This window comes from Delphinapterus leucas, chromosome 3, assembly GCF_059928025.1.
Source record: "Delphinapterus leucas isolate spDelLeu-1000000601 "Yukka" chromosome 3, BTC_Dleu_Yukka2, whole genome shotgun sequence".
NCBI classification, from domain to species: Eukaryota; Metazoa; Chordata; class Mammalia; order Artiodactyla; family Monodontidae; genus Delphinapterus; species Delphinapterus leucas.
Window position 1 is genome coordinate 138,501,851 of NC_143131.1, and position 25,479 is coordinate 138,527,329.

At 39.2% G+C, this 25,479-nt stretch overlaps 1 long non-coding RNA gene across 2 annotated transcripts in view; it reads right to left on the reverse strand.

The window, feature by feature from the left end:
* LOC111185507 (uncharacterized) overlaps positions 1-25,479 on the reverse strand; it is a 267,106-nt gene that overhangs the window by 211,002 nt on the left and 30,625 nt on the right. For both annotated transcript variants that reach the window (XR_002647561.2, XR_016392850.1), the window contains exon 2: positions 851-992. This is a non-coding gene — a long non-coding RNA (uncharacterized LOC111185507). The remainder of the gene's footprint in view (positions 1-850; positions 993-25,479) is intronic.

The window sequence follows — 25,479 nt, forward strand, 5'->3', positions numbered from 1 at the left end:
AATCACGGTCAATTAATGCCCATACATTGCACACCTCTGAAGGAATTGCTATCCAGTCCAGTAGGAGTCCTTAAGTCATCACGTAACCCCACCCAGGATAAAAGAAGCCCAGAGATTCAATAAGGAAGAGCGAGTATATTTTGAAGGGTGTTTGTGGAAACAGAGTGCTCTGAAACATACGCCCTCTCTCTCCTCAAGCTCCGTGAAGGGTCAGCAGGAGAATCCTTCAGGGAGATTGGGGGGAAATAAATCCAGAGTGTTGGGGTGGGAAGGGCAGGTGGGCACACAGAATGGTTGGTGAGCCAGAGCCATCTTGAGAGAACTCCTGCTTCACGACAAAGGGAACACCAGGAGCACACTGTCAGTGGGCAGAAGTCAAGGGGATGTCAGTATCCTAAGAGGGCAGCACTTGTTCCTCATGGGGTGTCCAAAGAGTCCTTACAAGTGCCCCATGGTAGGAAGAGCCAGCAGGTTACCCTTGTCATGAAACAAAGCACCAGCAATCAAATTGACCAGCATCAGAGAAGTAACACTTGGCCCTTTCTCTGTAAGTTCAGCACGTGCGTGCACGTGTGCACACACACACACACATCCACATACACTCGTACACGCTCTGTGCTCAACTCTAGAAGAGCCATAAGCAGCAGAGGGAATGGAAGGACCAGGTGGAGCAAGCACAACCAAAGAATGAACTATGTTGCCCTTTCCCAGTGGTAGACTAGGGATTCAGCGGTCAGGCCTGCAGGGAAGAGGTTGCTTAGACAGAAACCCTGACTTAGATCAGTGATTAACGTTTTGATTTGAGTTGCACACAAATTCACAATATCTGATAATGAGACTGTTCAAATACCTGAAAGTGTCTGAGATTTGGCGAAGAAATCCTCTCAATTGGGGAAGGTGATCCAAAGAGTCTAGTTGAAGGCAGTGCTTGGAAAATAATGAAGCTGGTTCCTGATTGTACCTTCTCAAGTCCAGTCTCTCCAACAAACCATCTACATAAAATAAAAAATGTTAAGTTCAATGAGAAGAGGAAAAATAAAGTACAATAAGATATCTGAGTTGTTGTAATTAGCTCAAACCCTTCTCTGCTTAGAAAATAACTTACAACCAGTGTTCTAGGAATATTAGGAATAAAAGAATCATACTTGTACTATTACATATGGAAAATATATTCAAATTTTCCCTTCCTTCAGCAAAAATTATTCATGAAAAAGATAAATTTCTCATCAACTCTCAGGAAAATTGTGCATCCTGCAACTGTGGATAATTCAATAATTTTTGTGAATATACAATGACAGTATATCACATCTGAACATGTTGCCCTATGCAAAGAACTTCAAAGAACAAATGCCTCTCACTCATCACCACCCTAGGTGGTTGGTAGAGAAAATATCCTCCCATTTTACCAGTAAAGAATGACATACCAAAACGGGGGTCTGCAAATTATGACCTACCAGGTAAATTCATCCCACCACCTGTTTTGGTATGGCCCACGAGCTAAGAATGGTTTTTACATTTTTAATTCATTGAAAAAAAATCAAAGAATAATAATATATATTTCACAACACATGAAAATAATATGAAATTCAAATTTCACTATTCATAAATAAAGTTTTATTGAAACATAGCCAATGCTCATTCATTTACATATTGCTTATAGCTGCTTCCATGCTACAGTAACAGAAATGAATAGTTGTGGCAGAGACTGTATGGCTGGCAAAGCTTAAAATATTTACTATTTTCCCATTAAGATAAAAGTGTGCTGATCCCTGCTCTAAAAGGTTAAATGGCATCTAATTCCGCATGCTTAGCTAGCTGAAAAAAAGTCATAAGACCACTGATTCAGAACATAATCATTTCATCATATTTCCTATATAATAACAATAAATATTGGTAGTCTTTATATGTTTTTACTTTCCCCTTCTATTGGGCCACAACATTTTTTGGGGAAATAAAATCTCATAAAACTCATAAAACTTGGAATGCCCTTCCCCCATTCTTGGCCTGCCTTACTTAACTCTTACAAATCCTCCAGGTCTCAGATTAAATATTGCCTCCTGAGATACCCATCAGTCCCTGACAGGACCCTGCACTTCCAGCTCATAGCATTCATCAGTGGAGTGCTGTGAACTGGGTAGGACCTTAGCAATCATATAATCCAGGAGTCAGCAAACTTTCTGTAAAGGGACAAATACAGTTGTCCCTTGGTATCCATGGGGGATTGATTCCAGGAACCCCTGCAATACCAAAATCTGCTTATGCTCAAGTCCCTTACATAAAATGGTGTAGTATTTGTAAATAACCTACACACATCCTCCCAAATACTTTAAATCATCTCTAGATTACTTATAATACCTAATACAATGTAAATGCTATGTAAATAGTTGCCAGTATGCAGCAAATTCAAGTTTTGCTTTTTGGAACTTTCTGGAATTTTTTTAAAAAATATTTTCAATCTGTGGTTGGTTGAATTCATGAATGCAGAACCCATGGATATGAAGAGCTGACTACAGTAAACATTTTAGGCTTTTCAGGCCATATAGTCTCTACAGCAACTACTCAGTTCTGCCACTCTAGCAAAAAAGCAGCTATTACAGACAATATCTAAATGAATGGGTATGGCTGTATTCCAATAAAACTTTACTTACCAAAAAAAGGAGCTGGCTAGATTTGGCCAGTGAACTGTAGTTTGCCAACACCTGATATAGTCCATACCCTCATCTTAGTGTCATTGGATTTCCCTCCACCCTGGAACTTATTACAGAACCTGACTTACAGCAGACATCTGATAAATTTTGATGAATAAATGAATAACAGCAAGCAAGAAGGAAAGAAGGGAAGAATCACAAGCAAATGTACTCACAGTCCTTGTTTTGAAAGTATTCAAAATATAATTAAGGAGACAAGCTATATACATGTGAAAATGCCTTGTATTACAAAGCAGGATGGTGAGTGACTTAGATATCAAGGACCATCTAAACTCAGAAGAAGACTTCATAGGTAAGGTCAGATTTGAGCTGATTATTGACATTTGTTGCTTGTTTGGATTTTTATTGTTGTTTTGGGGAGGGGAGGTTAGCATTAATCAAATTTGTACAAAGAAAATCACATGTGCAAAAACTCACTATTATAAGAACAAAACATAAATCGTTTTATAGAGCAAGAAATCCTTGAGAGATGCATATAAGCATTACCTAGTCATTTTTATTTTTTTTATTTTTTTTTATTTTTTTTTTACTTTTGACTGCACTGCACCGCTTGTGGGATCTTAGTTCCCCAACCAGGGAGTGAACCTGGACTCTCGGCAGTGAAAGTGAGGAGTCTTAACCACTGGACCGCCGGGTCCTACCTAGTCATTTTAATTCTAAGATTTGAGTATGTTAGGTTTTCTTAAGACATGGAATACTTTTGTTTGAAGCAACAGAATCCCAAAGTAGTACTTCCCTTAGGCCAGTGGTTTTCAATTTTTAGGTGCCCAAGAATCATCTAGAGAGATTTTAGGTATGCAGATTCCTGAGCCCTACCTTAGACCTTCTGAACCAAAACCTCTAGGGTAGAACCAAAGGAATTTGAATCTTAAAACTTTCACCCTCATGTAATTCCTCTGCAATTAGTCTGTGGAGGCTTTTGATGTCATGGAAATTGAACTTCTATAACTAATGGTAAAGATGTTATGACTCATGGGAAAGACTGTTCAGTAGAGAGTAAATAAATGTCAGTACGTCAAACACTATTGTTTTCTTGCTAATTTTTTCCAAGTGTATATTTTTTCCAGTATCTTCCAGATGCTGATCACCTTACAAGATTTCAAGTTTTTAACTCAAAGAAAGATTGTGTTGTTTTATTTTGAAGCCATTTTTATAATCTTGAAAAAGCAAACAGTTCCTTAAATATGCAGAATACCATGAATTCAGAGAGTCTCTTTATATTTGGTACCCCAAGTTGCTGACAAGGTCCACTAATGATCATTACCAATGAATTACCAATGGTTGCCAGATACCAACAGGGGGCACAGTATTTAAGAACTTAAAATTTTCATTCTCCGTGCTGTCTAGCAAAATGTTCCCTATTGAAAGACATTTTCAACCATCATGTTGGCAAGCCTTGATCACTGAACTGAACTATATAATTAATACGTATGCCTGGCCAGAAGCTCATGAACAAAAAACTCTTCCGCCTTCCTTCCTAAAAAGAACCAATTCTTCATGCTTTAATGTGAAAAGACTTGGAGCCATAATGATAAAAGCTAACTGAGCATTTACTATGGACCAGACACCATAATAAGCACTTTAAATATCAGTATCCATTTGTTGTCATGACGGCCTGTGATGGAGGTTCCATTATCATCCTCATCTTACACATGAGAAAACAGGGTTAACATTCCCAGGTCACATTATATAACAGAGATGAGATCTGGACTTGAGATCATCTGACTCCAAATCCTGTGCTACATGTTTTCACCAAAGTTATCAGATCCTGGTGAACTGGAATGAGCACCAGGCTGAGATCCAAGAGATAAATGTTCTTGTCTCAGCTGTGACATGAAGTAACTGGGTAGATCTAACCGTGATATTTCCCCTCTTTGGGTTTCCAATTCCTCTTCTACAAAGAGTTGTAATTGGACTACTAGATGAATAATAAAATTGCTTCCAAGACTAATATACCATGATTTAAGAGCAGCCACTTTGCACAAAAAGAGGACTAGAAAGACAATGGGAGCCATCTGGATGTGAAAATGATGAATGGCAAAAGCTGTTGGAGGGGATAGTCTCAGATTAGCATTCCCTGCCACTGGGTCCACACACCACATTGCCAGTCTCCTGCAAATTGCCCGCAGCTGTGCTGATCTAGAGGCCATTTAGAGTGCAGAACCCTTAACAAATTGTTCAAGGTATTTAATCTTGGGTTTCCCAGGAGCCCATCTAGCCCCATAAAATTAAATGTCTTGTGATTTGCCAACTTTGCTGTTAGAAGAGCAACAAAGTTTTTTATTGTTGTTGTTTGAACTCAATTATCACTTCGTTCTGGATAGAAAGGATGCTTTTGCAAATTCTTTCTTCAGTAGCTGACTGTGGAGTCAGCTTTTTCACATCAGTCAAAAAAAAATGAAAACCATCCAAAGAAACAACCATTGTCGATGATGGGAGAAAAGCTACGGTATTCTCGTAATCTACGTGTCTGCTTCCAATTTATAGGGTCATGCTTCCATTACTCCTGCCCCCAATCCATAATGCTCTTCCCAATGCTTCTACAGATTATAGGAAATTATATTCTCATATTACTACTTATTCTTATTTCAAGATCCTACAGAAGCCTTATTCTTACTCATTCTAGCTTCCTATAGCTATTTTTTTCTCTGTCCAATGTTAACTGAATATCTCCCTAAGTATGTCTCCCACAGGGTCGTGTTGGACATAACAACGGAGGGTTCCGTCATGGCAGAGCAAACAGTTATAAATCTAACATTACACATCACTGTTCTTGAATTTCTCCCAGCCATCTTCACCACTGGAAATTTTGCAATGGCCATATTTTGCACTGAAGTCCTGGCCCTTTCATCATGTTGCTTGACCCTCTCCCCATCTCCCTGGTTCCTCAATCCCTTAAGATACCCTCTCAAAAATCATATTCCCATGATGTTTTTATGCATAAAAAGTAGTTTTTGATACTGCCCTCTCCTTCCAGACGATGCCCAGAGCCTATTTCTTCATACTAGCAAAGAACTCTGCCACTAGCGTGATTTATCAAAAAAATAACTTGGAGCTCCATCTGCTGTTTCCCAATCTTAGAACAAATCTACTACTACTCGAATATAAGTGAGGGTCTATATGACCCAGTCTCACAACATTCAAAGAAGAAAAAAAGTAATTCTGATTCTGATTCTTCAAGTTATTTTTTAAAATAAACCTACTGCACCACATCTTAAAATTCTTCTCACATTTCTCTCCACCCCCAACTTTCATGGTAACTGCCCCAAATTGTTCTCCCCATTCTTCATTTTCTGGAAAAAAAAAAATGTTTTAATTACCCAACATTCCTATCATCACATACACTTCTGTTTTCTTGTTCCTCTCCTGATCTCTCTTTTGTACTAGCATTTTGGGTGGGCATTTTTGCACTTCGCAATACCTCTTAGCTCTTTCTGAAACAACTCCCTCCCCATCCCTGGTTCACTGACTGGTCTGATCAGCACAATAGGTAAAAGGAGAGAAAGTAGCTGTGGGCAGGCACGAAATCTTCAGGTTCAGGTAAGGGGAAAGGAAAAAATGTGATACTCATGCATCATGAATTTTTGCCCCTTTTATAAATAAATTAAAATTTATTAACAAATGAAAACAAGACAACAAATGAATTGCAGCTGAATCGTGCAGTGACAATGGTCATGCCTGGAGTTCTTAGGACTTAAAAGAGAGAACATGCCAGAAACAAATTAAAGTTCTTTTTGACACAGTAAAAGACTTGACTGAAAAGAGGTTTAACCTGAGAACTGTACCTGAAAAATGACAGCTGTGAATGGATTTGAATTCAACAACAGCTATTAAAGGGAACCAAAACAACTATATGCTACAAATACAAAAGAATCTTTTGAACGGTGTATTTGTAGCTTTAGGCAATATTCAGGCAACAGAATAAAACAGGACCCAGTGTAATGAAATCCAGTCCAACTGAGTGTTGACAACAGAATGCAAATCGAGAGAGCGGCGGAATCAGTTAAGCTTCATTGATTGCAAACAACAGAAAAGATCCTAACTTAATCAAAGTATAATGTCATTATAAAAAAATGAAGGAATGGGGGCTTCCCTGGTGGCACAGTGGTTGAGAGTCCGCCTGCCGATGCAGGGGACACGGGTTCGTGCCCCGGTCCGGGAAGATCCCACATGCCGCGGAGCGGCTGGGCCCGTGAGCCATGGCCGCTGAGCCTGCGCGTCCGGAGCCTGTGCTCCGCAACGGGAGAAGCCACAACAGTGAGAGGCCCACGTACCGCAAAAAAAAAAAAAAAAAAAAAAAAAATGAAGGAATGCACAGAATGGAGTAAAGAGTGTAATTCTGGCCATCTCACTTTCCTGCTGGAAATGCTCAAGTGGATTTCTTTTAACTGTAATTAAGATCAAGACCAAACCATTAATAGTGCCTATACACTGTGCATGGCCCAGCCCTTCCTGCCTCTCCAGCAGTTTATTTCATCTCTCTCCCTTAATCTCTAAATTCTACTCACCCTGACCACCTCATGGTTTCGCTTTTACCATATTGTCCTATAGCCACAGGGCCTCTGCACATATTCTTCCCTCTTAATAGATGCTTTTCCTCTTTCCACCCCTCCATCAACTAATTTTCATGTACTCATCTTGCAGGCAAAAGCTCAAACTGCACTTCTCAGGTAAGAGAGTTTGGGGTTGGATACATAAATGAAAATCCAAATAAAACAACAAAACAAGATTGTTAACTCCAGCAGAAAAGACTTTGTAAGAAAAGAAGAACAATTACTGTATACTTCATGACTAAGGCATGAATAATATTTACAGACAACAATCATACTGCCGAACACTGAACTCTCTAACCAGAATTATGATGTAACTGTTTTGGGTGGGAGAGGGGTCAGGAGAGTGATTACATTTGTAAGGGGGGAGAACGATGGGGGGAGGGGGGAGAGGGAGCTAAATCTTTATCTTTCATAGCACAAAAGTTGCCATAAAAGTGCCTAAAACTGGAAAGTCAAGATAGAAAACAAAAGTGTTATTTACAGTTGTGAAGAAGTAACTGGAAGAGTTCGAAGTATTTGTCTCTGGAGGATTCGGGCGAAGGTGAATCAGGAAATAGAGTTAAAAGATATAATGGCTGTCTTTAAAATAATTCTAGAGTAATTTTTTATTCTTAAAACCAGGTATATGTATAACTTTAATTTTTAAATGACAGTATTTTTAAAAAGTAGTAAATGTGCTAATGGGAAACTAAAATATACAAGATACAATGAAGACTGGAGTGAAGCTAATGCATGCTGTAAAAACTTGTGCATCTCCTAGAAATGGGCCAACAATTTGATTTTCTCTAATAATGTATTGAAAGAACTTTTAGCCAAAAGTCATGTTCTCAGAAAAATATGTCTCTATGATTGCAGTTAGCACTTTGTGTCTAAAAAAAAGTCCTCCTTTAAAATTACTCATTGATGTGTTTTGTGTTTGGTAATTGCAATCATTGTTGTTTTTGTTGTGGTCATCCATTTACAGTGCTTGGTGTCAGTTGATTTATCTGTTGTAAAAATAAAATACAGTGTGTGTGTGTGGGAAAAAAAATTACTCATTGGTAGGCTACTGGTAGAGCTTTTAGAAGTGGTAGGTCTCTGGGAAAGGTTTATCTAGAATTCTCTAAAATGCATCATGACCACAAGTGACATTTTCTTCAAGATAAAAAATAATGTTTGATGGTCCATGTATGTTGTAAGGCAATTATTTCTGATATGAATAATAATAAGAAGGTCATGTTTTGTACCAGAGAATGCATAAGCTTGAGAATTAAGGAACTAGCTTTGGATGTCCTGTCCAGTATAGTGGTCATCAGCCACATGGGGTACTGAATACCTGCAATGTTGCTAGTGTGAATTGAGACGTTCTGTATATGTGAATATACGAGTGGCTACTAGGAAACTTAACATCATGTCTGTGGTTTGCACTGTATTTCTGTTGGACAATGCTGCTCCAGGCTTAGTGCTTTCATTTCATAGTGCTAGTGGTGTTACTGCAAGTCACTTAAATTCATTGGGCTTCAGTTTTCTTACGTATAAAATGGGGGGTTAGACAGAAGTCCTGTAAAGTCCCTTCTCAGAAATTTTATAAAGCTAGCATCCTCAAATATGATGGAGGCTAATGGATTCTGGACTTGAAAAGTCAGCAGGTTGTTCCTTCCGATGGTCCACCCCCACCATGCTGTACTGTCCTCCCTGCCACCATCAACCTCATCCAGACATCTTTACCAAATGCTGCTTTCACCAGTCACCAATGCATGTCCTACGCAGAATGCTTTACAATTACTTCATCACATCTTAATTCCTACATGATGAAATCAGCGTTATTACCCTGTTTCACATATGAAGAAAAAAATCTTGCAAAGGTTAGGTGACTTTGACAGACATCAGAGTCAGAATCTGGAGGAGTCACAATACACATCCCTCTGAATCCAACACCTGATCTCTTCGTCAGTGTGCTCCACTCCCCTTTACAGAAACCAAACGGGGGTTTTTTTGGAACCTAAATGATAAACCCAACTTTTTGAGTCAGTACGCCTCTCCTGCATTATTTTCCATCCCTGGATCCTCAGCCCTTGAAAAAGATAGTTAATGAACAATATGTGACATAATATTCTGAACTTCCATGTCACTTGGTTTAAAATGAAGATCACACTTTAAGGTATGCCTGTAAAATGATGTGAAGTGGTTGGGTTTTTAAGAATAAATATCACCAAAAAAAATCATATGACTATTGTCCCCTTCAGATGAATTACTTTGAATACTTATTCCAACATCACTGTCAACTCAAAAATAACTAACCTCCTTTATAATTCTCAGAACTAATATATTCCTTTAAATGTCTGTGGCACAAATTTTGTCTCTTTCTTTAGGTATTGTTTATGTTGTGCCAGAGAACAAGATATCAAAAGGCCAACCTGACTCAAGAGCCAATCTTGAAGAGACTCCTAGTAGCCTAAGATGGGACAATTTGAGTATCAAAAAGGAATAATAATAGTATCTGATTAAAATAGAGCAAATATTTGAAAAAACATACTGGAAAATAAACCTCATTTTCATAACAGGAATTGGCTATATCACCAACCCATTACTTTAAAAACTGACAAATAAAGGGAATAAATTGAGTACTTAGCCCAGCTTTCCTGTATGAGCTATATTTCAGCAAAGCCAATAGTTGCTGAGGAAAGTCTTTTACAGAACATTTCTAGCCAATAAGTGCAGCAAGTATAGTAAAATTAGAAAGTCAACATTCTGCAACCTCTAATAAAATAATGGATCAGGGCAATAATCATCACAGGTGCTAAGACCACTAGGTGAAATTTGATAAGGAACTTTATAAGGAAGAAATCAGGCTGACACCATCTGAAAATGGAACATCCAAAGTTATGCCTCCTCATGTGATGCAACAAAAAGTACAAAGCACTTGCTTCAAAAAAAAAAAAAAAAGAGGGCTTCCCTGGTGGCGCAGTGGTTGGGGGTCTGCCTGCCGATGCGGGGGGCGCGGGTTCGTTCCCCGGTCCGGGAGGATCCCGCGTGCCGCAGAGCGGCTGGGCCCGTGAGCCATGGCCGCTGAGCCTGCGCATCCGGAGCCTGTGCTCCACAACGGGAGAGGCCACAACAGTGAGAGGCCCGCCTACCGCAAAAAAAATAAAATAAAATAAAATGGAGGCTAGCAAAAAAGTTAAACACCAGAAGAAACCCATCAGCCACATTCAGAATCCAGCACATTCTTCAGGATAATTAACTCGGTTTACTCAATAAACAGTAGCATTTTTTAACAAGAAAAGGAGAGACCATTATAAATTAAAAGAGTTAAAAATATAAAAACCAAATGTGATGTGCACACTTTGTCTGGACCCTGATTCAAATAAACTAACTCTAAAGAACACTTTTGAAATAATCAAGGAAACTTGGACTGGGTATTAGATAATGTTAAGAAATTGTTAATTTTGTTAGGTATGGCATTGATTTGTGTTTTAAAAAAAATATGCCCTTATATGTCAGACATATATTATGCGTATAATGTGCATAATAAACTAGTAACTCTAGTTAGATGACAGGATCGTTGGGATTTTCTTTAAAGGCTGAAATATACCAGCAAAAACACTATCACCATCACCAGTAGTAGTAGTAGTAGCAGCAATAGTAGTAGTAGTAGTAGTAGGGATGGGAAATAATATAAGACTGGGCTTCCCTGGTGGTGCAGTGGTCAAGAATCCACCTGCCAGTGCAGGGGACACAGGTTTGAGCCCTGGTCCGGGAAGATCCCACATGCTGTAGAGCAACTAAGCCCATGCACCACAACTACTGAGCCTGCGCTCTAGAGCCCACGAGCCACAACCACTGAGCCCACGTGCCACAACTACTGGAGCCCGTGTGCCCAGAGCCCGTGCTCCACAACAAGAGTAGCCACCACAATGAGAAGCCTGTGCACTGCAACGAAGAGCAGCCCCCACTTGCAGCAACTAGAGAAAGCCCACACTCAGCAACGAAGACCCAACGAAGGCAAAAATAAAAAATAAATATAAAAAAATAATAATATAAGGTTAACAAAATGTTTTATAATATGGAAACTGAATAATAGGTACACTAGGGTTCATTATATTTTTCTCTGTACTTCTGTATATGTTTGAAATTTTCCATAATAAAAATAATTTAAGCCTCAAATAATTTGGAAGCAAGTCTCATGAGTGAGGTGTTGATTCAAATGTATTATTCCATTTTGGTTGAAAACTATGTTTGTCTCTACCACAATGAGTGGTTTTCTTGTGTGTTTCTGAAGGCAATTTCATAAGAGGATAACTGGGTTTTAATTATCATTCTGGGTGAACTTGAGCAACTTAGCCTCCACCTAGCTTGCTTTCCTTATCAGTCAACTAAGAATGACTTGATCACCAAGGTCTTTTCCAGCACTACTCTAGAGCTGTTTCACTCTCTAATAGGATAATTGGATAAGGGAACAGCCTTTAATGTAATAATAATCATTTGATTGTATAAGTATTCATTTTTTAAAGTAATTTTTAAAACAGCTTCATTACCTGTAATGACTGTATTTAATATTCGACCACAGTGATTATACAAGGTCAGAAATGTCCAAAGGCAACCAATTCTATGAACAATATCTTATGAGGAAACTGCTTTAATTTGTACTTTTCCAGTAAGAGTGAACCCATAACCTCTAGAAATTCTTACCTGCTAATAGTAATCCAATCATGATTGTCTACATGGCTCAAATCACCAGATAAGAGCTTAATTTACTACAATGAATGGACTGGTTGCCCCATCACATAGCAAAGATTCTTCAAAATAGTAATCTGATTCTGCATAGAATAAAAGAAACATTTGGAGGTCTCATACTCTTCAAACGGTTTGTACTGATGGCTCGTAGATGACCTTGTGGATCAAATATTACCAACTGAACCAGCCATTACACCCACACCTTCCAGAGACACAGAAGTGAAATGAGGCCAGCAGGATCATCCAGTGTGGGGGTTGTTTTTTTGTTTTTGATTCTGTTTTTGTTTTTTCATTCTCAGTCCATTATTTTCTACAAAACTCCATTCTATACTCTTACTTCCTAGGAACATTTCCAGTTCAGGATCAAACAGATCACTCATTAAGAGTAATGTTTCCATACCTTTCTTTTGATAATTTTAACTTAATTCAATTGCTAAGTTGCCACTGCATAATTTGATTCTTAAACTATTTTTATAAGGCAGAGAAGGGAGATTCTTCATATCCAATATTGTCCCTCTTAAGTTGATTTTAAAACTCCAAGCTACAGCTTTTCAACAAGAGAGAAAACATAACTTACAATCAGTAAAATAATTCAATATTTATATCGGAACATGGTAGGTATAATTAACTAATTAGGTTTAAATCTGAAATATTTGAGTGATGGCTACTTAACTTAAAAAATAAAATTGTTGGGCTTCCCTGGTGGCGCAGAGGTTGAGAGTCCACCTGCCGATGCAGGGGACACGGGTTCGTGCCCCGGTCCGGGAGGATCCCACATGCCGCGGAGCGGCTGGGCCCGTGAGCCATGGCCGCTGAGCCTGCGCGTCCGGAGCCTGTGCTCCGCAACGGGAGAGGCCACAACAGTGAGAGGCCCGCGTACCGCAAAAAAATAAAAAATAAAAAATAAATAAAATAAAATAAAATTGTTTATTACTCAATATGAGTACCTGTTTTCTTAATTGCAAATAAAGAACCAACCTGTCAATAATTTTACTGTTAAAAGATGTCAGACTTGGAAGAAATCAGAATTTAATGCTTCAGTTTTGAAGATTTTAGAAATACCTTTGACTTCTTGCCCTGCCTTAGGAAGAAAGTAATCACACTCTTGGTTAGATTTAGAATTTTGAGAGAGTTTATACAATCACCTTAGCCTGTTTCATTCTTCTAAGCCCTTTCAGGGTAAATTTCTCTATTGCTTCAGGAAAGGAGAGGTCTGATGAATTTGAAACAAAGTATTGCCTTTGAATTCTTTCATTAATTCATAGTAGGCTGCCAGATAATTCTGGGTTGAAATGTTTTAATTTCCCTTGAAATAAACTTCCAAGTACAAATTATCACTATTTGCAAAAGCCCTGTGGGGCATCATTTGAAATTATTTTGTACTTTCATTGCTAATCCAGAAAATATATATTTCAGCCTCCGTACTGCATACCTTCGAGCAGTACCATGGCATCCCAGTCCATATGAATGATGCCCCTTGGCTGTACTGCATGGTTGTGTACAGTTGCCTCTGGCAACTGCATGCTCAATTTCACAAAAATGCTCTACCAAGAGTAAAGTCTCAATAAATATTTGCTAATTAATTGGCAGTTTCTGTAGCAGCAGATTCAGGTGAAAATTGGTGGGATATTAGAAGACTCCGATTCCAAAATTTCTTAATGATCAAGTAGTACCTGTGAAAATTTTTATTATATTAAACTCTCTTACTTGGGCTATATCTGTTGCAGGAAAGGAGGACCCCCTTCCAGGGCCCGAGAGTGGGCTCCTAACACTCGGAAACGAATTGTCCGAAGAGACACACGTGCTGACAAAGCAAGAGACTTTACTGGGAGGGGGCACCTGGGAGGAGAGCAGCAGGGCCCAGGAGAACTGCTCTAGCAAGTGGCTTGCAGTCTCAGGCTTTATGGTGATGGGGTTAGTTTCCAGCTTGTCTCTGGCCAATCACTCTGACTCAGGGTCCTTCCTGGTGGCGCACACATCGCTCAGCCAAGATGGATTCCAGCAAGAAGGATTCTGGGAGGTTGGCAGGACATATGGACTGGCCATCCTTTTGACCTTTCCTAAATTATTGCAGTTTGTGGTAGCTTGTTAGTTCTGCATTCCTTGCCAGGACCTCCTGTTGTAAGATAACTATGCAAGTGGTTACTATCGGGCCTGGCTAGAGTGGGTGGTTTCCGTCAGTGGTTCCCCTAATATATCCACACAGTGCAAAATGAGTAAATATTTGGCAATCTTTGCATTCATTTGTTAGGGAGAAATAGAAAACTAGATTTGTAATTCAAACCAGCAGTGTGATAGTAGGCATTAACCAAGCAAATATAATGAATACCAAAATTCTGTTTTGCTCTTGGAGAAAGACCTAATTGTCACATCAATGTCCAACACAATATAATGTTTTCTATCCATAAGTGCCTTGTGCTTAACAAAATGCTGTCACAGACATCTTATCTTTTCCTTCCCTTTTCAACAACTGTATGAAGTGGTATTATTATCCATATTATTATTATACATTGGATGAAACTGAGACTTGGAGAATTTAAATAGCTTAACCATGGCCACCACAAGTGGTAGCACCAAAACTGAAATCCATGCCTTCTAACTCCAAAGTTTGAGCACCTTCCACCACCAAGGTCAAGGTCAAGTTCTATTTCAGTCATTCTTTAATTCTTCCAATTAGCTCTCTTATCGCTTGAATGTAAAACCATGATGAAAAGAGAATCAGGTTATTTGAAATAATTATGATGAAGAAAACTGCCAAAAACAAAGATAGGTAAGTCATTTGATTTGCAGACTTTTGCTTGTAGAGTTTATAAAATAAGTGGCATGGAACATGGAGCCCACAAGTTGCCCTTTCTCATTAAGAATCTTTTCCCTTTCAGAAATTGGCAACAGTGAGGGGCAGGGAGAGGTGGAATAGAACAGTAGAGCTGGAAGCATCCCTTGAAGCCCAGACTTACTCCAAAAATCTGGCTTCCAATCCAATTACGTGTCCTTGAATGTCTCTGAGCCTCAGTTTCTTCATCTATAAAATATACAGACTAATATACCCGTCCTCACAGTAGGTATCGTAAGATTAAATGAGGTAGCATAGGTAAGACATTAGTACAAGACAATTGTTCAATATAATCGCATCAACCTGGATATTTCCCAAATGGTTAGGGATGTTATTTTAGGTATGTTTTTACTACCTCTACACATACCACATCATGCAACATACTGAGGTAGATGCAATTGTATGCAACAATTATTATTTCAGGTAGCTTACACATAACTCACCAGATACTATGCAGCACAGTATCTCAAGACACAACCTGCTCAGTCTGATATGGCTGTTATTCATCCCCTCCTGTTTCCCTATTCTAAAACCTCCAGCTTCTCTGGCCCCTCCTAACCTCATCCATCCTTCTGCCCCCACCTCTGAATCCCCCTCCAACCTTCCCTCCAGGGTCCCAACTCCGACACTTCACTTTCCCTCGGCTCTGCCTTCCCTAAGGCGGGGCTGTAGGGGACAGGTTAGACACCAGTGAGCCTGAAGGAAGCATAGGGTGGTGGCCTGAGGTTCCAGCAGGGTGGGGTTCGGGAAAGAGGCTGAGGGAGGAAGCCCAGTGTGCTTCAACGTGGAGCAGACAGCTCTGCGGCCCCAAGAGTCCGCTTTCCTAAGCCCCTACTGGCAACCTTTTCATTTAGAACCCTCTTTAGTCTTAGATCTTCCTACTCTCTCCATCACTGGGCCCAAACTTCTTTTCCTAAAGAACTTCCAGGAAGCCCAGCTCTGTTTGCCCTCACCTGTTCTGGCAAAATCTTTCCAGCCTCCAACCCACTTCCCTCTGCCCTGTCCTTTCTAGGCTGTAGCTTATTCTCTCCTGGCCATTGTCTCTATCTTTCACACCTGCCTTTCATTCCTCATCTACAATATTTACCTCAGTTAAAAGAAAAAAAAGAGCCTTATTTTAATGTTAGCTCAATAAGAGTATAGATGTGAGGAGGCATCAACAACAATTAAAAAAAAAGAAACCATGAAGAAGGATATACTGATAACGAAGCTTGAGGAACACTGAACATTACCTTTGGAAATGAGAAAACTGAAATGCAGTGATGTTACATGAATTGCTCAAAATCACACCGCTGACCAGTGCCAGAGCCTGAGCTATCCTTAGCCTTTTTTGCGGTACGTCTCCCAAGGCAGAGTTGTATTCAGATTAGCTGTGGTTATTCAACACAAAGACATAGTATGCCTATTATGAAGAGGCCCAATTTTCCCACTTATTGGGATGTAGTTTAATGTCCCTTTGTTTAAAGATTCCCTGGCCTGTTCTATTCCCCTGTTTTCAATTACAATCTCAAATTGCAGAATAAATGTCTGTTAAGATTTGGGGAAAGAGATGTGACTAGCAAAATATTATCACACAGGCCTATTAGTGTCTTTTGAGGGAAGAAACACAGAAACACACACACACACATACACACACACACATGCACACACATGACTCAAGAGAAGGACCTTGGTGACCGAGTCAAGAAAAATAAAAACTGCACCTTTTTCTTTTAATAAGGAAGAACTGAAATGAGAAGGATGTCATACTGAGGACCTTGAAAAATATTTAGTGACAACATCTGAAGTTTTTATAAGGACCTCCAAATGCTACAATCACTCCACTATTAGAACTTAGTCAACTCTTTTTCTAGGAAAGAAAGTAAAGGTAATAAAGACCTATTACCTAATTCTGGACTATGGCTGAGTCACTGTTTAAACAAACTTCAGTTACTGGCCTGCTTTCTCAAGGGTTAATCAATTGCCTTGAACAATGAATGTGATGAGTCTTCCAGGCTTAGTCCAGCAGAATAGAACCACCCAGCATCATTTTGTGGAAGAATGAAGTACAAGTCAATGTCTTCGGGGTTTGCAGGCTCTCTTCTATTTTGGAATTCGAATTTGCCCAACAGCCTGCAAAGATGAGCAACTAGGAGGGAAGGAGAATTGCTACAGTGCCATGAAGACAAGAGATAAGGAACTCAGAGACCAGGATTCTTTTCACGGCCAAAACAAAACTCCAAAGTCCCTGGGAAAAGAACACTTCCCAACACATTCACAGTAAGATGCAAAGGACTAATTTCACAGACTTTCCTTCCTTCTTTTTCAACAAAACTGCTCTTGGGAAAAAGCTGGGCCACTGCCTCCTCTCTCACTTATTAACTAATCTTAGACAAGTCAGGTAAGCTTTATGAGCCTCAGCCCTCTCCTCACCTGTAAAATCAGATATAATATCACCTACTATTAGTGTGAGAATTAAATAACACACCTAAAGTATTTAGCAATATGCCTGGCATACACCCCAATCAATGACAGTTATTATTTTTATTATGATGTATGGTAAGGACAATGTTGCTGCAAAATAGCTTAAAGATTACTCAAGCCACCTGACATGGGATGAGGGAGAAAGATAAGGTAAAAATTAAAAAAAAAAAAAAACAGACAACATTTCCCTTTCTTTAAGATTTTGCTAAAGAATGATTCCAGGTTTACAAACAGTTGGCAGCCAAGCACCAAGGATGTTTTCTTAATTTTTCTTTCAAAATCCAACCAGTCCTCATAAGAATAGACCCTATGTTGGCCTAAGTAAACTAGGGTTGTCAGATTTAGCAAATTAAAATGCTGGATGCCTATTCAACTTGGAATATCAGATAAATAATGAAATTTTTTAGTATGAGTATTCCATGAGATATTTGAAATACCTTTACTCAAAAAGTATTTGTTGTATAGCTGAAATTCAAATTTAACCGGACATCTTGTATTTTATCTGGGAACCCTAATAAACACCTGGGTTCCAGAAATCAGGAGAATCCAAATGGTGTACCTAGAGCAACCTTCAAACACAAGTGTAAGCCTGGGGGCTGACAGGATATTTAAAGGAAATGGAAAAGTGATATTTACCTTCACTGGCTTCAATGCATTTCTATTCCTGAATACCAAAACACTCAACCTTGTCCATTTCAGTTTTCCTATCTTGAAAGATAGAGGAATAAGAACCATAAGGCCCTTGTAAAGACAAAATAGAAACTGAATGTGAAAGTACTTTGTAAACTAGGTTTTGGGGACTTCCAGGTAAAAATGCTAGACTGAACACATCCTCCCTCCAGCAACCCTTCTCAAATAAGAGGCAAGGGATTTTTTTCAAGCATGAACCCAAAAGAAAAAGGAAAACAGGACCTGAAAGGACATAGAGGAGACAACAGCAGTGGCAACCCCTCCAAGGTGCCAAACTGGTGAGCGAAGCTGTCTTGGATCTTCTAGACCAGACCAGCTAAATACTATCAAGTTGACCTTAGTCAACAACAGATGGAGAACAATCCCCCAGCTAAGTTCTATTCAAATCCTTGACCAAGAAAATGATGAGTTATAATAAAAGCCATTAATTTGGGATGATTCATTACACAGCACTGGAATCCATAAGAGAAGGCAGGATGGGATTGGTGTCGTTAAGACATAGAGTGATATGGGACACAGGTAAGATCCACTTCTAAGCAAGCAAACTGGAGAAGAGTTCACCAGGAAGGTAGCATTTCAGCGGGTCTTAAAGGATAAGTAGAAAACAAGAAGCATTTCATATAGTGTATAGCATAAGCTTAAAGACCTTCCTCTCTCAGAGGGCCTTGAGGGCCCTAGATACTAGTTTTAAGGTCCCCTCAAATTATGGGAAATGCAAACATGAAGTGAGAAGTAAAATCCCCGGTGATAATGGAAGAGTAACTCCATTAAAAATATTAGCTTCAATTCTAAAAAATAAGATTATGAAAAACATATTATTCCTAAAGCCTTTCAAATACTGTTACCTGCAGAAAGTTTTCTTTAGCACTGAAAAGAGAGACCTGAATTGCGTTACGTGGGCCTCTCACTGTTGTGGCCTCTCCCGTTGCAGAGCACAGGCTCCGGACACACAGGCTCAGCGGCCATGGCTCACGGGACCAGCCGCTCCGCAGCATGTGGGATCTTCCCAGGCCGGGGCACGAACCCGTGTCCCCTGCATCGGCAGGCGGACTCTCAACCACTGCACCACCAGGGAAGCCCAAGACCTGAATTTTTTTGTAATTTGTTTATTTTGTTTATTTTTATTTTTGGCTGTGTTGGGTCTTCATTGCTGCACGGGCTTTCTCTAGTTGCAGCAAGTGCGGGCTACTCTTCGTTGTGGTACGCGGGCTTCTCATTACAGTGGCTTCTCTTATTGCAGAGCACAGGCTCTAGGTGTGCAGGCTTCAGTAGTTGTGGTGCGTGGGCTTCAGTAGTTGTGGCATGCAAGCTCAGTAGTTGTGGCTCGTGGGCTCTAGAACGCAGGCTCAGTAGTTGTGGCGCACAGGCTTAGTTGCTCCGTGGCATGTGGGATCTTCCCAGAGCAGGGTTCGAACCCATGTCCCCTGCATTGGCAGGCGGATTCTTAACCACTGTGCCACCAGGGAAGCCCCGAGACCTGAACTTTTAACACAAGTTTTATTGCTTTTTCTTTTTACGGACTGTCTTAGAAAAAGACTATTTCTGTTGCAACTGACAGAATGCCAATTGAAACCAACTTAAGCAACGGGACAACTTTATCGACTCAAGAAACTTAAAAGTTCACACATGAAACTGACCTTCTCTAAGAATTCAAATGATAATGTCATTCTCTCTTTCTCTCTGTGTGTCTATGTGTTGTCTAATTCTTTCCTATCATATGGAGGCTTCGGTCATAAGATGTTGAGCAGGCTATGACTTCAGATAAGACTAAGTCATCCCAGCTTGGTAAGCTCACAAAAAATGAAAACTTTTTTTCCCAACCTTGCCTTAGTATTTAAAATCACAGGGAAGGTCTCTGATTGGCTGACTTGTTCACATGTCTTTGTCCAATCATTGTCCAATCATTGTCACCAGTTGATAGGGTAATATGACTGGCCAGTGACAAAAGTTCCTACAGAAGAAGGGGTAATATTGCCATAAATCAGAAGAAGCAGGGTAGAAGTGTTGCTGGGCTGATCAAAAAAAAAAAAAAAAAATAAATATATATATATATGGCTAGTACATGGATGTAAGGACCGACTTTGTTTGCAGAATTACAATTTAAACAACGAACCCTCCTACTTTTAAGGGCAGCATAACTCTTCATTCCTAATTCACTCTTTCCTCATCCCACCTCAGTCTAATCTGATTGACTCTAGACTTAAGAAATTATAATTAATTCCTTGAGGAATTAAACAACTTGCACATCACAAAGAAGTCAATGAATAGACCTAGAAACATAATTCACCTTTTCTGAATTCCTAAGATGTGCAAGAAAGAAACACACAAGCAGGGATACATACCTCTTGAGAATGCAAAATAAGAATATAGACAATAAAAATAATGTGAGGAGTGGATAAATTTTACACTCCTACACAGCAGATTTTATTTCCAAACATCTCATTCCCTCTCAAAAACTGCAGTGCAAATTTTGCAAACATGATGGGTTACATAAGTAGGATTATGTACTCTTCATGCAAACTCTGAAGCCAGCTGTCCATCCAGTTCTATTTCCCAAATAGCAAAAAGGATTACTACACAGCTCCAACACAATGCTGAACAGATATTGATAAATTCTGACTCTCTCATTTCAAGTTAAGAAGAGGAAATATATATATTTGAAAAGCTTATCCAACCAGACTCGCTTAATGAAGGCAATGCCATGTTGATTATATAATTATGGTTTTATAATTATATATTCAGTGTGTATATAAGGGATCCACACAATATATTAGAGTATTTTGGGTTTAATTGTGTCCTCCAAAAATTCATATGTTGAAGTCATAACCCACCCCATACTTCAGAATGTGACCGTATTCAGAGACAGGGTCTTTACAGAGATAATCAATTTAAAATGAGGTAATTAGCATATGACTGGTATTTTTATAAAAACGGGAAATTTGAAGACAAACACTCACAGAGAAAATGCTATGTGAGGATAAAGGCAGCAAGCATGGTGATGCTTCTACAAGCCAAGGAACATCAAAGATTGCCAGAAAACTACCAGAAACAGGGGAAGACACATGGAACAGATTCTCCTTCACAGCTGCAGAAGCAAACAACCTTGCTGTGAGATCTGTGAGACAATACATTTCTATTGCTGAAGCCACAGTTTGGGGTACTTTGTTACAGCAGCTGTAGGAAACTAATATTGGGTTGGCCAAAAAGTTCCTTCGGTGTTTAAGTAAAAATAAAAGACACATTTTTCATTTTGACCAAGAACTTTATTGAACAACGTATTCACCATTTTGTTCCACTACCTTCTGCCATTTCTCAGGCAACTTCATAATTCCATCTTGCCAAAACTTTTTATCTTTTTGAGCAAAGAACTGTTCCAGGTGCCTTTTACAGTCTTCCAGGGAATTGAATTTTTTTTCCATTAAGAGAATTTTGTAAGGACCTAAATAAATGGAAATCCGAAGGTGCAATGTCTGGTGAATACAGCAGATGAATCAGAACTCCCCAGTCAAGCTGTAACAGTTTTTGCCTGGTCATCAAAGAAACATGCGGTCTTGCGTTATCCTGATGGAAGATTATGCATTATCTGTTAACTAATTCCAGATGCTTTTCATCGAGTGCTGCTTTCCGTTGGTCTAACTGGGAGCAGTACTTGTTGGAATTAATCATTTGGTTTTCCAGAAGGACCTCATAATAGTACTCCCTTCCAATCCCACCATATACACACCATCACCTTCTTTGGATGAAGACAGGCCTTTGATGTGGTTGGTGGTGGTTCATTTTGCTTGCCCCACGATCTCTTCCATTTCGCATTATTGTACAGTATCCATTTTTCATCACCCCTCACAATTTGTTTTAAAAACGGAACGTTTTGGGGACTTCCCTCATGGTGCAGTGGATAAGACTCCACACTCCCAATGTAGGGGGCCCAGGTTTGATCCCTGGTTGGGGAACTAGATCCCACATGCATGCCACAACTAAGAGTTTGAATGCCACAACCAAGGAACCAATGTGCTTCAATACAGAGCCTGAGAGCCGAAACTAAGGAGCCAGCGAGCTGCAAATAAGGAGCCCTGGAGCTGCAACTAAGGAGCCCACCTGCCACAACTAAGACCAGGTGCAACCAAATAAATAAATAAACATTTTTTTAAAAAGAAATAAATAAAAATGGAATGTTTTCATTATGTTTAAGTAGAGAATTGCATGTGGAAATACAGTCAAGAAGGTTTTTTCACTTATGTGGAACCCAAACATCAAAGCAATTAACATAACCAAACTGGTGCAAATGATTTTCAACTCTTGATTTGGATATTTTGAGTTTGTCGGCTACCTCCCACATGGTATAACATTGACTGTTTTCAACGAATGTCTCAATTTGATCGCTATCGACTTCAACTAGTCTACCCGACCACTGAGCAGTCTCCAGCATGAAATTTCACAAATGACTTTTGACACATTCGATTAGTCACAGTACCTTCTTCATACACTGCACAAATCTTTTTTTGTATTTCAGTTGCGTTTCTTACTTTCTTGAAATAATAAAGCACAAAATGCAGAAAATGTTGCTTTTTTTCTTCCATCTTCAATATTAAAATGGCTACACAAAAATTCACCAATTTTGATGTTTTTTTTTAATGCACGCTGATATGACAGCTGTCACAATATAATCTAACAAAATTGTTTCGAATGAAGTTAAAGGCAACTAAGTGCTCACTACTGGAGCCACCTTATGGAAAAAACCAAACCAACATTTTGGGCAACCAATCAATAAAGCAAGAAACATCATCACAAGAGTGGAAATGAAAGAAGGAATACATTACCTCTGAGAACTTTAAACTTTCATTTTTGCACTCACTCTAATGAAGAAAGGGTTTAGTCTATTCTCCTCAGACCAAACTACCTTCATAACCCAGGCCAAATTTCTACTGTTTTATTCAGTAAAATCAGATTAATTGAAGCAAAATTAGGTTTCTTCCTACGGACTAAATAATCCAGATAACGGTCTCAGCCCTCAACTTTGGTTGGTCATTATGTAGTAAACCTGATTTCAGGTAAAGGAGTTTAGATTACCCTTGACCAAAAAGACTTAACACCTTAATCAGTCTCTATTCATTGGCCCACAGAGAAGAGACCATTAAAAGGCAGAGCTTTCCCTTTCTAACCTGCTAAGCAATTTAGTCCTAGTTTCAGTGTCTAATCTAGCTCTCCCTTTCAGTTCCATGTGGGTTCATGTTCCTTCCTGTGCAAGTGGTGGGAGAGGGGCTGGAGGGAGGGATGAAGATAATATTGAAAATACAAAACTAGCAATCCCAACCATCTGTGTCTATGTGTCAGGTGAAGGTCAAGACCCAGAACTGCCTGGGAAGATATCTAGGCTTCTCAACTTTTCCATTTCAGAAGCATTAGCCTCACACCCAGCCAAGAAAATGAATCAGAACTTTACTGAAGAGACTATAAATTTGATACCCCTGATCCCATGACTCCAACATGTTTCTTTTATAGGCCTGTGTACAGTTTTGGCAGAACTATATGGCCCTTAGCATCCTATTCATTGGTCAATCTGAGCATGAAATTCAATTGTTTCTCCAATAGGTAGCGAGAAAGCAGGATGCAGTGAAGGTAGTTATTAACTGGCCCTAAAGTAGCCTGGAAAGTCTGGGACTTGTCATTTTAACCTCAGCTGAAAAGCACAGAAAGTAAAATGGGGTTAGGGTTAACTGCATTGTTCAAGAAACAAGGATTCTAGGAGAAGCATGTTGTCCTGTTCTTGTCTCCGTTGCCTTTTAGTTAGAAAACATGGCTATTTACTCAATATCAGAAGCCCACTTAGGAATGCAAAGAGCATGGTAGGTGTGCCAACCTATACATTCAAAATGGCAAATGCCAAGTTGTTTTATGTAGGCAGATGGTGTGCATTTGGAAAAGGCTTTGAGGTTCAGATGCTTTGAGCAGAAGTAAAACTGCAAAGCCTCAAGAAATCTCTACCATTTCTGCCCCTTTTACCCTCCCAAACCTGCCCAATCCCCCAAGGTGACACTCCTTTCACTTTATTCTTGGTTGTTGCCTCTCTGCATGCCCCACCTCCTTATAACTTGACCTTTCACACTGCCTTTTGGCTTTGAAACTTGCTTCACTTAAATTGCCCTATTAATACCACACTCCAACCTCTACCTGGACTTCACCCCTATAAGCAAAAATCATCTCTGTCTCATTCCTACATCCCAGCACCAGCTCACCAGCCTGATGATTCAAAGCCTTGGTTTGCTGTTGTTATTTTTAACTTCCTCTATATCAAGAAAGATATGTGATTTTATCCCAAATGCCACTTCCTATTAATAGATAGAGCCCATTTCAGGTACTGTGTTAAGAAGGATTCTGAAGTCTTATCCTAATTTAGTTGAAAGGATGACTCAGCAATTAGCAATATCTGCCATAGTCACTAAGAGAGAAATGGAAAAATGCCTGCTATATGTTTGCGAACTGTCCTGTGTATCACTAAATCCTGTGCTTTGGTTTACTTATTTCTTCAAATACACACACACACACACACACACACACACACACAGTCATTTTAAAAGAACTATTTTATTTACATATTCTTGCATCTAGTAGTACAAGCCATGTGATCAAGGCAATTTTAACCACATGGTAGCAACCTGGTGTTGCAAGCCCATTTAAAAATGGGATTGCAAATTTAACTCATAAAAAGATAATAGTGGAATTTCCCAGCAGCCCATTGGTTAAGACCCCCATGCTTTCATTGTCGTGGGCATGGGTTCGATCCCTGGTCAGGGAACTAAGATCCCACAAGCCACGCAGTGCAGACAAAAAAATAAATTAATTAAAAGAAAGTCATTCTTAATTAAAAAAATAAATAGTAAGAAATTTTTTAAAAGATTATAGTAACATTACAAATTATAAAAAATTAGCACATTCACTTACATTTGTTAACCATATTGCCTCAAAAAATCCTGAATAAAGAGAGCACAGAATGAGTCATTTTGATAAACTAGCAGGAAATAGAAGAAAGGTCTAAAGCATGGGGTAGGGTCTAAAATGTCAATCCTAGAGGAATGCTGAAAAAAAGGAAGGGACTTCTGAAAGAAAAAGGCACCAGAACGAAGTTGCCTTATTTCAGGGCTTTTGAGGGTAGATGCTAACTATAGAGAACATCTCATGAATGAGATGGTATTAGACTCTGTTCCAAAATGAATAACCTTGAAACTGAAATCCACAGAAAGAAAAATCACATGAGTTAAAGCTTCCATAGTCTATCTTTAAACACAGTTTTTTTTGTGGGGGGGGAGAAATCTATTTTAAACAAGCATTTAGAAAAGCATTATTTCCCTGGCATGATTATTATGTGCTTCATGTTGGCAGGAAGACTTCATTTCCAGTGATATTTTCCAATTGTTAAAATTAAAAAAAAAAAACCCGCTGCTTTCTTTGCAATCCATAATTTTGTATTTTTAATTTCGATAACTCAAGTGTCTCTAAGCAGAAATAAGCTGCATATTCA